This window comes from Manis javanica, chromosome 11 (assembly GCF_040802235.1).
Source record: "Manis javanica isolate MJ-LG chromosome 11, MJ_LKY, whole genome shotgun sequence".
NCBI classification, from domain to species: Eukaryota; Metazoa; Chordata; class Mammalia; order Pholidota; family Manidae; genus Manis; species Manis javanica.
The window spans coordinates 104,050,415-104,063,260 of NC_133166.1; the positions used below are offsets into that span (position 1 = coordinate 104,050,415).

Here is a 12,846-nt window from a genome sequence, read left to right on the forward strand (position 1 = left end):
GCTGGTTCTGGCAGTCGGGGCTGGGATCGGCTCCTCGCCCTGGCCCCTGGCCCCCGACACCGGCTGACGGGACAACCGTCTCCGCTGGAAGGTGAAAAACAAACCCCACGTCACACAGTTTGCGGCCCAACAGGCTAAGAAGGGAAGACAGGCCAGCAAAGACGCTGTCTTGCAGTGTTGACCCTCAGTGACCACTGACCGTCTCTTGCCCTGTGACCTTGCGGTCCTGGGAGAGGCAAAGGCGAGTGGGAAAGCTCCAGGAAGCAGAACCGAATCTCAAGCTCCCATGTCCTTTGAATTAATTGGTCATTGCATTAGTAAATGGGGCTCACGGTAATGTCCTAACTGGCCCAAAGCAAGGGTCGGGCTGTAAGGTCTCAGACCCTGAGGCCCTGGGACTGAGCCTGTGAAGAGGGAAGGGCGTGCAGTGCAGGCAGGAAAGTGGCTACCCGAACAGGGCTATTCTTTTAGAAACAGCAAACACCGTATTTCCAATCACATCTCTTTGCAAATGGCAGAAAGGGTGGAAGGAAACCTACACCCTGGCCGCCTTCTCTTTTGGCTGCCACCCAGTTCCCTGTTTCTCTGCTTCCATTGTGTAGCTTATATAAATGCCACCGGATCCAGTCATGGTAATAATCATACTATTTAATGACATTTACTGTGTGCTTCCTAAAAGCCAGGTACCCTTGTGTCACATACATTAATCTTCTCAACACTAGTAAGTGGGAACTCTATTATCCTCATTTTGAAGATGAGAAACTGAGGCGTTGAGAAGTTCAGGAACTTCCCCATGGTCACAGCTAGTAAATGGCTGAGCAGGATTCAAAGCCGGGCAGTGTGGCTCTTGCTGTCTGACGCGTAGCCCTTCCCGCATTACTGTCAGGGAAAAACACTAGAACGGGTTGCCTTTTGAAGCAGCATGTGTCCCCAAGAGCAAGATCTCCAATTACCTGCCTTCTTAGCACTTCCACCAGACACAATATGGTCTCACCATATAAAACGAAACCAGATCCAATGATCAGGTTTATATTATGTGAGTTTTACCACAATAGAAGAAAAAAACTGAAACCAGAGAAAATCCTCCCACCTATCCGCCCAGTCTCGGTTGTCACTGAACTGATCTGGAGCAGCCCTAAGTGCCGGAAGGGAAGTGAGGGGTGCTCCCCCACCCTTCACAGCATCGTTGTGTGTTTCCAAAATGTAACTTGCTCAGGGTTGGCATAAATTTTGACAGTGTGGAGTGGTGGGCTGAGGACAGAAAGGGGAGGCTAAGATCCCCACCCCCCACAAGCTGGTATAGGGAAGGGGGTCAGCAGGGCACTGCTGGGGCCTGGAGAGTAATCTCTGTTTCACTTCCCGTCCCCGTTCTCTTACTCCTTGAGCCCCGATCTCTTGCTCAACCCTCCCTGCTCCCCCACGACATCCTCACCCACCCTGCGCCCCTTTCCCAGATCCTTGGGCACACCATCTGCCTAACCTCCCCGTGCTCCAGAGACTTAGCTCCTGAATGCCCCAGCCCCTGCCTGGGGGTGGGGGTGGGTTATGCAAAGACCAGGAGCTGGGCTGGAGGGCTGCCAACCCCACGGCCTCCATTCAGCTCTTTTCTTTTCCTGCTCAGCTGCTGGGCAGCTAATGGGCCTTTTCTCCTGCTTTGGCCCCTCCGCCTGCCAGACCACAGAAACCAAACAAAAAGAGAAGAGCTGTAAGGGGCTGGCGGGGGTGAGAGGGAGGGGTGAGAGGTCTAGGCCTGGGAAGGGGATGAGGAAGGAGGACAGAGGGATCCCAGAGCTTCTCCTGCTCCTCACACCTGGGAGGAGCTGGGCCCACACCCTTGAGACCCCGGAAGCTGTTCTGCCAAAGGGCAGGTGGGGGTGTGTAAAATGGGGACAGGGCTGGAGGTTGTCAATCACTTGAGTGGTTTGGGGCTTGGGCAGCTTCCTCATGCAGATTATCTTAGTGAGTCACTGAAAGTTTGGTCCAAACACAAAGAATATGCTTCTCTCGCCAGCCAGTGGCCTCCCTTTGCCTGACAGCAGCCCCCCTCCCCAGTCAACCAGACAAAAGGCCCGAGCCCAGCGATGCGTGAAGGAGTGAATGGGCAAGACCCTCCCTGGTGACGTCCCACCAGACAGATGGCAACAGTTACAAGCCTCCTTTCATCATCTCCCAGTCATAAAGGGGAGCAGCCCCCATCCTTCCAGAGCCCTTGGGCTCCTCAGAGCTAGCCCAGAGACAGAATGGGGGGTGGGGGGAGTCTGCCGGGGCTCTGGGAGGGGAGAAGGGAACTGAGGCTGCATGTTTGGTTGGAAAATAAAATGGTTGTTCAAAGGGCTGGTGCTGGGGCCAGCCTGCCCATCTGTCGTCCTTTGGAGAGGCGCTGCCCCAGCGCTCCTGTTCGGCTTCTGGCCAGCCCGGTGCAAAGCCTGGGCCCTGGGAAGAGAGCCCCTGGTCTGGGACAATGATGGTAGGCTGCAGCAGCTTGGGGCTTTGTGCTTCCAGGCTTTCATGACACAGAAACCCCTTGACTAGGCATTGTTTCACCTCTTCAGACATAGGGTTAAATGGAAAATCCAAGGCCTTGGGAGCAAATGGAGAATAGTGGGATCTGGGCACTCTGCCCTTAAATAATAAAGTTGGAGTTGTTCTAGAATGGAATCCTGTGAAAATGATCTGTGCACACCCCCAAATATTAAGCAGCTAAGCGGAGTGGATCAGGAATCAGACAACTGGCTTCCACAGTCAGCTCCATCTGCTTGTGTAGTTCTGGGCAAGCCATCTAGGCCGTCTGAAACCCAGTTTCCTCTCTGTAAGTTGGAGGTAAAGTCACCTGCCATCTCCACCTCACAGCATGGTGGAGAATAAGCTGATGTGTAACCCACTGCTCTGTAAACAGGACACGCTGTGCAAATATAAGGCTTACTCTCAATTCCCCAACACCTATACCTCCCAGAAGGTAGAGTGGGCATGGTACTTTGAAAGTTTTTTAAGTACTTAACATCTATAATTTTATGAGGCAATTGAGACCAGAAAGGTCTAGGGCAATGCCAAGGGCTTGTTTCATGGTCGGGGTGGAGACTCTCCCTGCCCTGCTCCCACAGTCTCCTTAATTTCCAATTTTTGTCCCCCTTCTCAGTCTGCCTTCCAACATCAGCCCATCCTGATGTGGAGGATTAGTGGGGACTCCAGGTTAAGGTGCTAAGAAATCTCAACAAATTCAGAATAAAAGGGAACCATTCCTTATGCCTTAAAGCAGAGAAAAGGTGTAGCATATGCAAACTTACGATTTTGCCATAGGCATGCATTCTCCCATTGCCCTTTCTGCAGAAGGCACAAGCTGTGGCCCCAGGGTGGTGGCTGCCCAGGAAACACAGGCAATAGAACTTGCAGGTCTCCTACCTGGCTTCACACCTGCCCTTTCACCCACCCACCTGACCTTCTGGTGTTTGTGTTGGCCAAGGTGCCTGTGCTCAGAGCTGGTTTGGGTTTCTTCTCTCTGGCATAAGATGGTAAAGGCATTTCTCAAAACATTTCTCTTTCCCAATCCTTGCTGAAGCTGACCTCACCCATCTCTGATCATTTCCATTTGCATGACAGCCATCGGAGCACTTACTTATGTATAATGTGTCATTCTGTATAATCCCATTAGTTTGCATTTAGTCCCATGTCATCAGTGTTTTATGTACACTCACATATAATTATCCCACCACCTCCTTTGGACTGGAAATACCCTGATAACAAAAACCACGTTCACTTGTCTCTGTCCTCCCTCAACGCTGTGCCTCTCACAAGGACCCATCTCTAGACAAAAGAGGGCCCTTACTCCAGGACACCCACATCTGCCTGCCAGACAGAAAGCAGAAAACTCATGACCATAAAAATGTTTTTCAAGTCGCCATGTGCCACTGGCCCTGTGCTAGATCCCATATACAGACCCTGGACGCCAAGGCCAGCATTGATCCCCTTCAATCCCTCATATTCACATGACACTATAATCTTAACAAGTGCTTTTCCATCATGTTCCGCCCCTCTGGGTGTCTATGAATCTCATCCTAGGACACAATCAGGGTTCCATTTTTTTTTTTCCACCTGGGAGGTGCCATGGGAAAAGCCTATTGGTGAAGCAGTAACTATGACAAGGAGATTATTTTCCTTTTGTGAAAACAAGAGAAGCCACTGAGGCCTAAGCCTCCACCCTGAGCAGGCCCCAGGAAGAGAGGAAGTGGGTCACAATGAACACAAGGTGTTCCTGTGTTTTGCACCAGGGCTGGGAAATCGGCAGCGGAGGGTGAAGCAATCCATCTGGCTGGTCCATCTCTATTGGAAAATAGAGACAAAGGGCAAAGGAGAGAAAGAAGGGGACAGGGGACACTGAAGCATCTAGACTACACCTGGTCTACCAGTCCTTCTTGCTGTCAGATTCATACCCAGGTACTATTTAGATCCGAATTCTATGGTGGATACAAAGCAGTATCAGAGGTGATCCCTAGGGCCTTATGCTCAAGTTGAAATATACATATAAACAAAAAATATCCATGGAAGACACACACAAAAAGACACCATATACATGAAGGAGGGAGCAGAAACCTCTTCCTATAAAAGTTCTGAAGGTTTTCATAAAACCACTAGGACTAGAATAAATGGCAAGGATTTCACAGAGGAGAGGCAGTCTGAGTTTGGCCATAAAAGATGTATAAGACTGAGATTCCAGACTTCTCATCTTTTTGTTGACTATCTGTAACGTGAACCGTGGCGCGGTGTAGACAAGGGTGACAGGGAAAATGAGGAGAAACCCTGGGTCCATTTTAGCCTTAATTTTCTTTCTTTCTTTCTTTCTTTCTTTCTTTCTTTTCTTTCTTTCTTTCTTTTCTTTCTTTCTTTCTTTCTTTCTTTCTTTCTTTCTTTCTTTCTTTCTTTCTTTCTTTCTTTCTTTCTTTTTTTTTTTCTTTCTTTCTTTCTTTCTTTCTTTTTTTCTTTTTTTTTTCTTTCTTTCTTTCTTTCTTTCTTTTTTTTTCTTTCTTTCTTTCTTTCTTTCTTTCTTTCTTTCTTTCTTTCTTTCTTTCTTTCTTTCTTTCCTTCCTTCCTTCCTTCCTTCCTTCCTTTCCTTTCTTTCTTTCCTTCCTTCCTTCCTTCCTTCCTTCCTTCCTTCCTTCTTTCTTTCTTTCTTCCTTTCTTCCTTTCTTTCTTTTCTTTCTTCCTTTCTTCCTTTCTTCCTTTCTTCCTTTCTTCCTTTCTTCTTCCTTCCTTCCTTCCTTCCTTCCTTCCTTCCTTCCTTCCTTCCTTCTTTCCTTTCTTTCTTTCTTTCTTTCTTCCTTTCTTCCTTTCTTGTCTTTCTTCCTTTCTTCCTGTTCTTCCTTTCTTTTCTTTCTTTTCTTTCTTTTCTTTCTTTCTTTCTTTCTTTCTTTCTTTCTTTCTTTCTTTCTTTCTTTCTTTCCTTTCTTCCTTTCTTTCTTCCTTTCTTTCTTCCTTTCTTTCTTCCTTCCTTTCCTTTCCTTTCTTTCCTTCCTTCCTTCCTTCCTTCCTTCCTTCCTTCCTTCCTTCCTTCCTTCCTTCCTTCCTTCCTCCCTCCCTCCCTCCCTCCCTCCCTTCCTTCCTTTCTTTCTTTCTTTCTCTGCGTATTCAGCCAGTCCTGGCTTTGAGCCTGGCTCGGCTGCCTACCAGCAGTGTACCCAGAGGTAATCTGCTTCACCTTCCCCAAGCCTTACTTTTTTCGTCTCTAGTCTAAGAGTAATAGTAACCCATAGAGTTACTCTGAGGATTTAATGAGATTATATGCATGGTGAGTGTTAGTTAGTGCTATTTATTATTGTGTTATCCTGTTAGTCCATGACAGACAGACAGAAAAGGATTAAAGAGATAACATTCCCATTCATGCATGTATAATATTGCTGAGAACCTACTATATGCCAGGCCCTAGGCAAGTCCTGGAGATACAATGGGGGTGGCATCAAAACAGACAGCCCTGGGAGCCCACCGCCTGCCAGGGAGACGTAAATGAGATAATCACCCAGATGAGTGGATCATTTCAACTGAGAAGGAGAAACCCTGAGCCGCAAATACTGCCCTTTCTTCCTGGGAAGAGCGGCCAGGGAGCAACCCAAGCCAGCGTTTGTCTTTGCACCAACTGGCTGGGGCTGGAGAGGCCTGATGAAGGTGGCATATGTGGGCATTTGAAGTCTGGGGAAGGGAAGGGAGGCTTTCTCTGTCCACTCTTGGCCATTGCCTTGAAAAGCAATACCACCCACTCCATGGCAGGTGGATGGTGGAGGCTGACCCATCTAGGGATTAGAGTCCAGGGCTACCAGGCCCCATCCTAAGGGGGTAGGGTGACCCACACTTTAGGCCCTGACCCCATCCCTTTCCCCTGGGGAAAGGAGAATTGGAGTGGGGAGCTTCTGGACACTTCTTACAGAAGTGTCTGACCCAGCAGAAGCCTGTGTGCCCTGCTCTACTGAGGAGGCCTTCTTCCTCCTGGGCCCATTATTGTTTACACACTCTCGGTGAGGCAGGTGTCTGGAGGCAGCTGCTGCTTGTGGTCGGTTCTCCCCAGATACAGGGGCACCCAGCCTCCCCAACACTGGCTGCCATTGGCTAATAGGAAGCCCAAACAGACTCCCTGACCCCGCCCTCAGCCACCCAGCCAGCAAACAAAGAGAGTACAGGAAACACCTGGAGGTGCAAGCAGCTGGCAAGGGGGTGCTCTGCCCATGAGAAGAACGGGTTTACAGGCCTGGGCCAGTGAGGAGCTGGGGAAGCGGCTGATGTGCTGAACTGCAATCACCTTGGCCCCCACAAGCTGCTGAGAGCCAAGAGCTGAGTTGCTCAATGCATCATCACTCTCCACCCCCTACCCCGCAGTAAAGGGATCGCCACCCTCTGGCTCCAGCTTCCTAAAAATAGGACAAGGCCCTCTCCTTTCTTCCACGGCCTCCTCACTCTCAGCCAGAGAGCCTGATTCTCTTTGGACCATGTAAACTGAAACCCATGGTTCAGGCATGAAGACAGAACTCTCATTAACCAATGCATCAGCTTATGTTATGAGAAAGCTTATTCCAAAGATAAGTTTCTATTTACTTCCAAATGTAATTATCTAGATCTGCATCCATAGCTATCTATTCACTGCTTATTAGATCAAGTTGTGGCTGTAACAGATGTAACCGAGATCAAATGGAGCCCCACCTTCAGCATGCACGCAAGAACGGGTCTGCTCGTGTGTGCACGGGTGGGACACTGTATACATGCAGGGGGCTCAGCTGCCACGACTCCCTCACCCTGTCATAGGAGCCTCCCAAATAAGGCACCTTTAGGTCCGGAGTGGGAGGACTGGAAGAGGGGAGACGGCATTGGCCCCACAGCCTCCTGCAGACACACCACAGTTGATTCGACCTGTATCTTTCCAATCAACAGCACTGCGAGCCTGTCCTGTGCCGAGTCGTGGGCAGCATATGGGGGTAAAAAGAAACAGAAGACAGTGGCTCCTCCTGTGGAGGCGCAGGTGGCAGCAGCTGGAGAGGGGACATGAGATGGCCAAGCCCCCAGACCTCAACCAAAAGCAATCCATGAAGATGTTTTGACGGTACCTGTCGTAAAAGTGTGAGCTGTCATAAATGATGTGTACACACTGTGAATGGGATCTGGAGTAAGAAATACGTCATAAAAGTGTGAGCAGTTTTGTACTCTATGTGTCAATGTTGAAGAGGCCTGAGACAGAATGTTTTTAAAGAGGACAGGTGGAATTTTCAGGGGAGGCATCCTGAAGAGGCGGTGGCTAAAAGAGAAAGCAGTCTCTGGAGACAGACACCTCAAGGTTTTAAACCTGTTTCCCACACCTTCCCCTCTAGCTGGTCTTGCTCTGCTTTCTGCATCTGTGACCCTGAAGTAGCTATCTCACGGTGTGCTGGTGGAGGTTACTGGAGAGTAAGGCACCAGGCAGAGGGCCTGGCGGTGGCGGGTGTTCAGCGCACAGTGGGTGCACACAGCCTAATGCAAGGATGTCAGGGTAGTTTTGCAGGTAAGTTTTGGCCCATGCTAATGGGCAGAGTAGAGGAACTTGGGGATGGGCATGGCCACAGGACAGGGGCACAGACAAAAGAGAGGAGGGCAAGGGTCTTGCATGGTCAGGCCACTGCACAGGGTGCTCCGGGTTGGAAAGAAGGCAGAGCCTTGTATTCCCACCTTAGATATGGCGAATGTCAGCAGGAGGGAAACAGCAGGCTGAACATGAAGTCTGGGGCCGTCCCATGTTGCCGGCCAGGCCGGGAATTGAGACAGGTAGAAGGCTGTTATTTCAAGCGGGACAGGGGTGGGATAATATGCTGGCCTGAATGGAACAGAAGAATCAAAGGTTTACCTGTTCCCTCTGGAAATGGAAATAGAATGGGGAGAGGTGATTTAGCAAAAATGAGTCATTTTATAGATGCGGGAACTGAGGCTTAGACAGGGGAAAGGACTCGTGGAAGATGTCAAAGACGCCTGTTACTAGTTACTGTCAGAGCTGAAACTAGAGCCCTTATTTCCCAGCTCTTAAGTCCAGAGCTGTTTCTACTTCCCTGCAGCTGGTCTCAAGTAGACTTTGGGAAGGAGGATTTCTGTGGATAGGTCAGGGTTCAGTAGCTGTGGAGTCTATTCTCTCTCCTGCAGAATTCCCTCCTGAGGGCAGCCCAGCCTTTTTCTCCAGGTGATTACCTTCTGGGTGGTAAACCCATTTAGGGAGTTAATTGATAACTAAGGTTCTCCCACATTAGGATTTAAAGTGTGTCCACCCCTCTCTAAGTGATATTTACGTTTCAATGGCAGGCACTTAAAGACCTAAGAGCCTGCGGGAGGATTACTTTCTGAAGAAGGTGCAATCACAGGTTGGCTCCCCCTTGCAGGAGGCCCAGACTGAAGTCTACTTTGTTTCCTTCCACCCCTGCTCTAAATCCCTTTCATCTATTAGCCTCTAAGTCTTGGCAACTTTAACATTCATTCATTCATTCATTCATTCATTCATTCATTCAACCAATATTCACAAACACCTCCTAAGCACCAAATACAAGCCCAGGTAAGGCCTACATTCTAGCTGTCAATTCAGGGTTTTAAGAGCTAGGATGGGGGAAAAACTGAGTATCATGATAACACATATCCCAGACGGGAAAGTTGCCTGGAAGAGACAGTCTGAATCTTGAGAGACAAGAGTTAACCAGACAAAAGTGGGTGGGTAGGAGGGGCTCAGAGCATTCCTTGAGCAAAGGCCCTGAGGCTACAGTCCCAGGACACCATTTGAGGTTGCCCGTGGTCCCAGGGGCATAGGTCACAAACTGGGGGCAAACGCAGATACATACTTTAAAAAAACGGCAATTAACACTTTTTAGAAATTAGTTGCCATCATTAGACTTTAAAGAGATGTTAAATTAAAGTCTACATTTGAAGTTTCTCTTGAAAAATAACATCTGGTGTCCCAGGATGACAGCGGACTAGAGCAATCAGACAACACTTGAGTCCCCTCTTCAAGCTTCCCAGAGCCTCTGTTCACCCTTCCTCATTCACTGACTGCCCGGCCTTACCCCAGCTCGCTGGGTGCCCACCACACCTTAAAGGGCCCCTCCCTGCTTGTGCTGGTAAACAAAGCAGCCCTTGCTCCAACCGCCCAGCTATAACCTCCTCTTATCTGATGTGCTTTGGGCAGCCTGTCAGGTTTACTGGACAAGGGTTGAAGCAAGGCCCGCCCTTGTTTGTGGGAATGGGGGTGGGGAGTGGTAGAGTCAGGCCTCAGCTGAAAACAAAATGACTCGGAGCTGGGGGAGGCCCACAGAACCAGGCTCTTCTCAAAGCAGGAGAAAGGACTGGCTGCACATCTGGGGTACACTCACCCAGAGCCCTGGAAGCCGCTCAAATTAGCTCAAACATTTTTTTCTGGCCAGCTCTGCAAAGCAGTGGTGCAAAGAGAAATCCAGAACTCTACGGAGCTCATCAGGCTCGCCTTTCTCAGTTTCCCCATTTCTCTCTCTTCTGGGAAGGGAGAGCATGTGGGTGTGATTCCACAAGTGGGCAGAATGGAGGTTAAGCAAAGTTGTTTTGGGAACATCCCTTTCCCCACCCACTTTGTGCATGAATGAGCACGTAGCCCAGTTTGGTATTAATCCCCAAGCAGGCCGTGGAGCCAACCAAAACTGCTCCCCCCCCCGCCCCCGTGGCCAGCGAGATCAGATGTCTGGCAAGGACCCCACACATTTCAGCAAGAATGACCAAGGTCAGACATGGGTTCACTCACTCCCTCGTCCGCTAGGTACTTACAGGGGCCCTCTATGGGCTACACAGGACACCAGGAAGGGTTTGGGGACTGTGAAGATTTTTGAACCAAGGATTGAAAATCATCTTTCTATGGGAGAGGCCACAGGCTGCTTGGATGCTGGTTTTTTCTTGCAACTTTTATTGGAGTCACAGCGCGAACTATTACTTTAATAACGGTTTCCTTCCGGTTATCAGAATGTCAGTGTCCTTATTCATGTCAGGACCATCTCAGCCCTTGGAGAGACAAGTTAACTTCTTAAAACTACATTTCTTATTTACTGAGCACTTAAATATGCAAAGCACTATTCTAAGTAGTTTATGGATCTCGTTTAACCCTCATACATTTTGAGATGGGCTCTATTCTTTAGTTCTATATTACAAATGGGAAAATGGAAGCCTGGTTGGTGAAGTAACTTGCCCCAGGCTGGATAACCAGCAGGCAGTGGAGCCGGGATTAGACCCCCAGGCAGCCTGACTCCAGAGCCCGAGCTCTTAACTTTGCAGCACTGTCTCACTGTGCTTGGAAACTGAAACTTTATCAGGCAGGAGTCTGATCCAAACAGAAGATGACTGCTTCTTATTCCACTTCTCAGCCCAAATAAACTTACAGTTCAACTAACTGAAAATAATGATAGTAATTGTGCTAATTTGCTCTCCAGTGAATGCCAGGATAATGGAGATGATTTAGAATCAAAAGCTGAAGAAAGGAACAGAGATCAGTTTTTCCAACCCCCTAATTTCTGAGACAGGAAAATTGAGGGGCTTGTCCAAATTCTTTCTGACAGTTAGGAAGAACTGGGACCACAGCCCATACACCCTCTCTCTCAGCCCAGAACTCTTCCCACTGCACGGCGCTTTGTTGGGCTGGGTGCTGATACCGGCCTGGAAGCCAGGAGTCCTGTCTTTCCTTGCCAAAGGCTGCTATGGGAGATGCCAGACTCACAGAAATGGGTTCCTTCCTCCCAGGGCTTGTTTGTCTCAGCAGCAAGGACTCCCCCACCCAAAGCTCCTTATCAGGAGCCAGGATGAGCTCTTAATCTTCAGCTCCCAGGGTCTTGTCTACACTCTCTGGGGAGGTGCATTATCATCCAGAAACAGCTGACAGAGCACAGGTCTCCCAGGCTCGCAGCTTACCAAGTGGGAAGGCTGGGAGCAGAAAGGACCAATGCCCAGTCCCTGAACACATGAACGCCACCACCTGACTCCCTGCACAGCTCCTGCCCACAGCCCCTGCACCCTCAGCTGGCCAAGGGGTACTCTTCACCCCTACCGAAACGGGTCAGATCTAAAATAAATAACACACTGCTCGGTTATAGAACCCGCTCATGTAAAATTGAGTCTACCAGCTGCCAACAACAAGCCCAAGATCAATCTGCCATGGGCTTCCGGGCTTGGAGACAGAGGCGAGTGATGATGTCCCCAGAGCCTCCGGACAACTTTCCATGAATTTCAGGCTTTCTACTAAACAGATATACCCTTCATGAGTAGGGCTTACTAGGAAACAAGATAGATCTGACTTTGTACTGAACAACAGCACACCAGGATGGGCAAAAATTCAAACCTAACCCTGTCCTTACATCCAAAACAGGAGGGCCTTACAAATGGATGCCTTGGACATTTGTGTTAGAAGTTACAAATGAAAATGGGAGCATTATTTTAAATGACATCTCCTTGACACAAGTGGTTCCCCATAACCAATTTTATTTACAATGCAGATGAGCTGGCTCTCCTCATCCTCATCTCTTAGCTCATCTACCCTTTCAGCCTCCCTGACCTACATCTCACCTGGGACACCAAGTCAAAACTGTATTTATTGATGAGGGCCATGGAGGTATGCAATGGAGTGTGTGTTGGTGGGGGGTGCATCACTATTCATGAGTATGTTTAGAATTTAGTTTTAAATACAGTCCACCTATGGCCAAGAAAAAACTAATTCAGGTCAAAATGTACTTACGAGCTCAGGAGTAATGCTGAGCTAGCAAGTGGGGTGGGGATGGGGCCACATGTGTCAGCACCTTAGGGACGGAGCCCTAGAGTCAGGGTGGCCTTATTTCCTTGTATAGATCCTAACAACAAGGTCAACAGGAGTTACAGATCAGCAACAAACCTTTGGCTCTCAGTGTCTGCTGTCAGAAGTAGCTGCTTTTTAACTAACTGTGGCATCAGCCTGGAGTCACATGCTGGCTCCAGCGCCCAGATCCTAAGACCCAGCCCCCTTGCCTAGTAAGAAGAGTGGGTGCCGAATGGCAGCTCCAGAGATGACAAGAGCCTGTACCAGGAATTCTGAACGATTCTGTCCCAACCCAGGAAGGGGCTGTCCCCTGCTCACTGTCCCAGTCTGAGTCTTAATCATCTTTTATGTTTCGTGCCTCACAGTCCCTGACAACACACGCTTGCTGGGTGAATAAGTGAGCACGGCAAGAACGGCCAAGCAAGAGCAAGATGTGGAAGCTGAGCCCTGGCTGGATGGGGATGCTGAGACTAGGGCCCTGTCCCACCAGCATTTTCACAGCTTAGTTGGAAAATGCCATTGCCAGAGGGTGTATGGAGCTACTTCCTAGGGAACAGGGGGTC

General features: G+C 49.2%; 2 long non-coding RNA genes across 2 annotated transcripts in view; one reads left to right on the forward strand and one right to left on the reverse strand.

The window, feature by feature from the left end:
- The window catches only part of LOC108409946 (uncharacterized), a 117,091-nt gene that overhangs the window by 85,815 nt on the left and 18,430 nt on the right, over window positions 1-12,846 (reverse strand). The gene's annotated exons all lie outside the window — the stretch shown is intronic.
- Window positions 3,800-7,671, forward strand: LOC140844508 (uncharacterized). The gene is made up of 2 exons (XR_012122940.1): window positions 3,800-4,431; window positions 7,408-7,671. It is a non-coding gene; the product is annotated as an uncharacterized lncRNA (long non-coding RNA).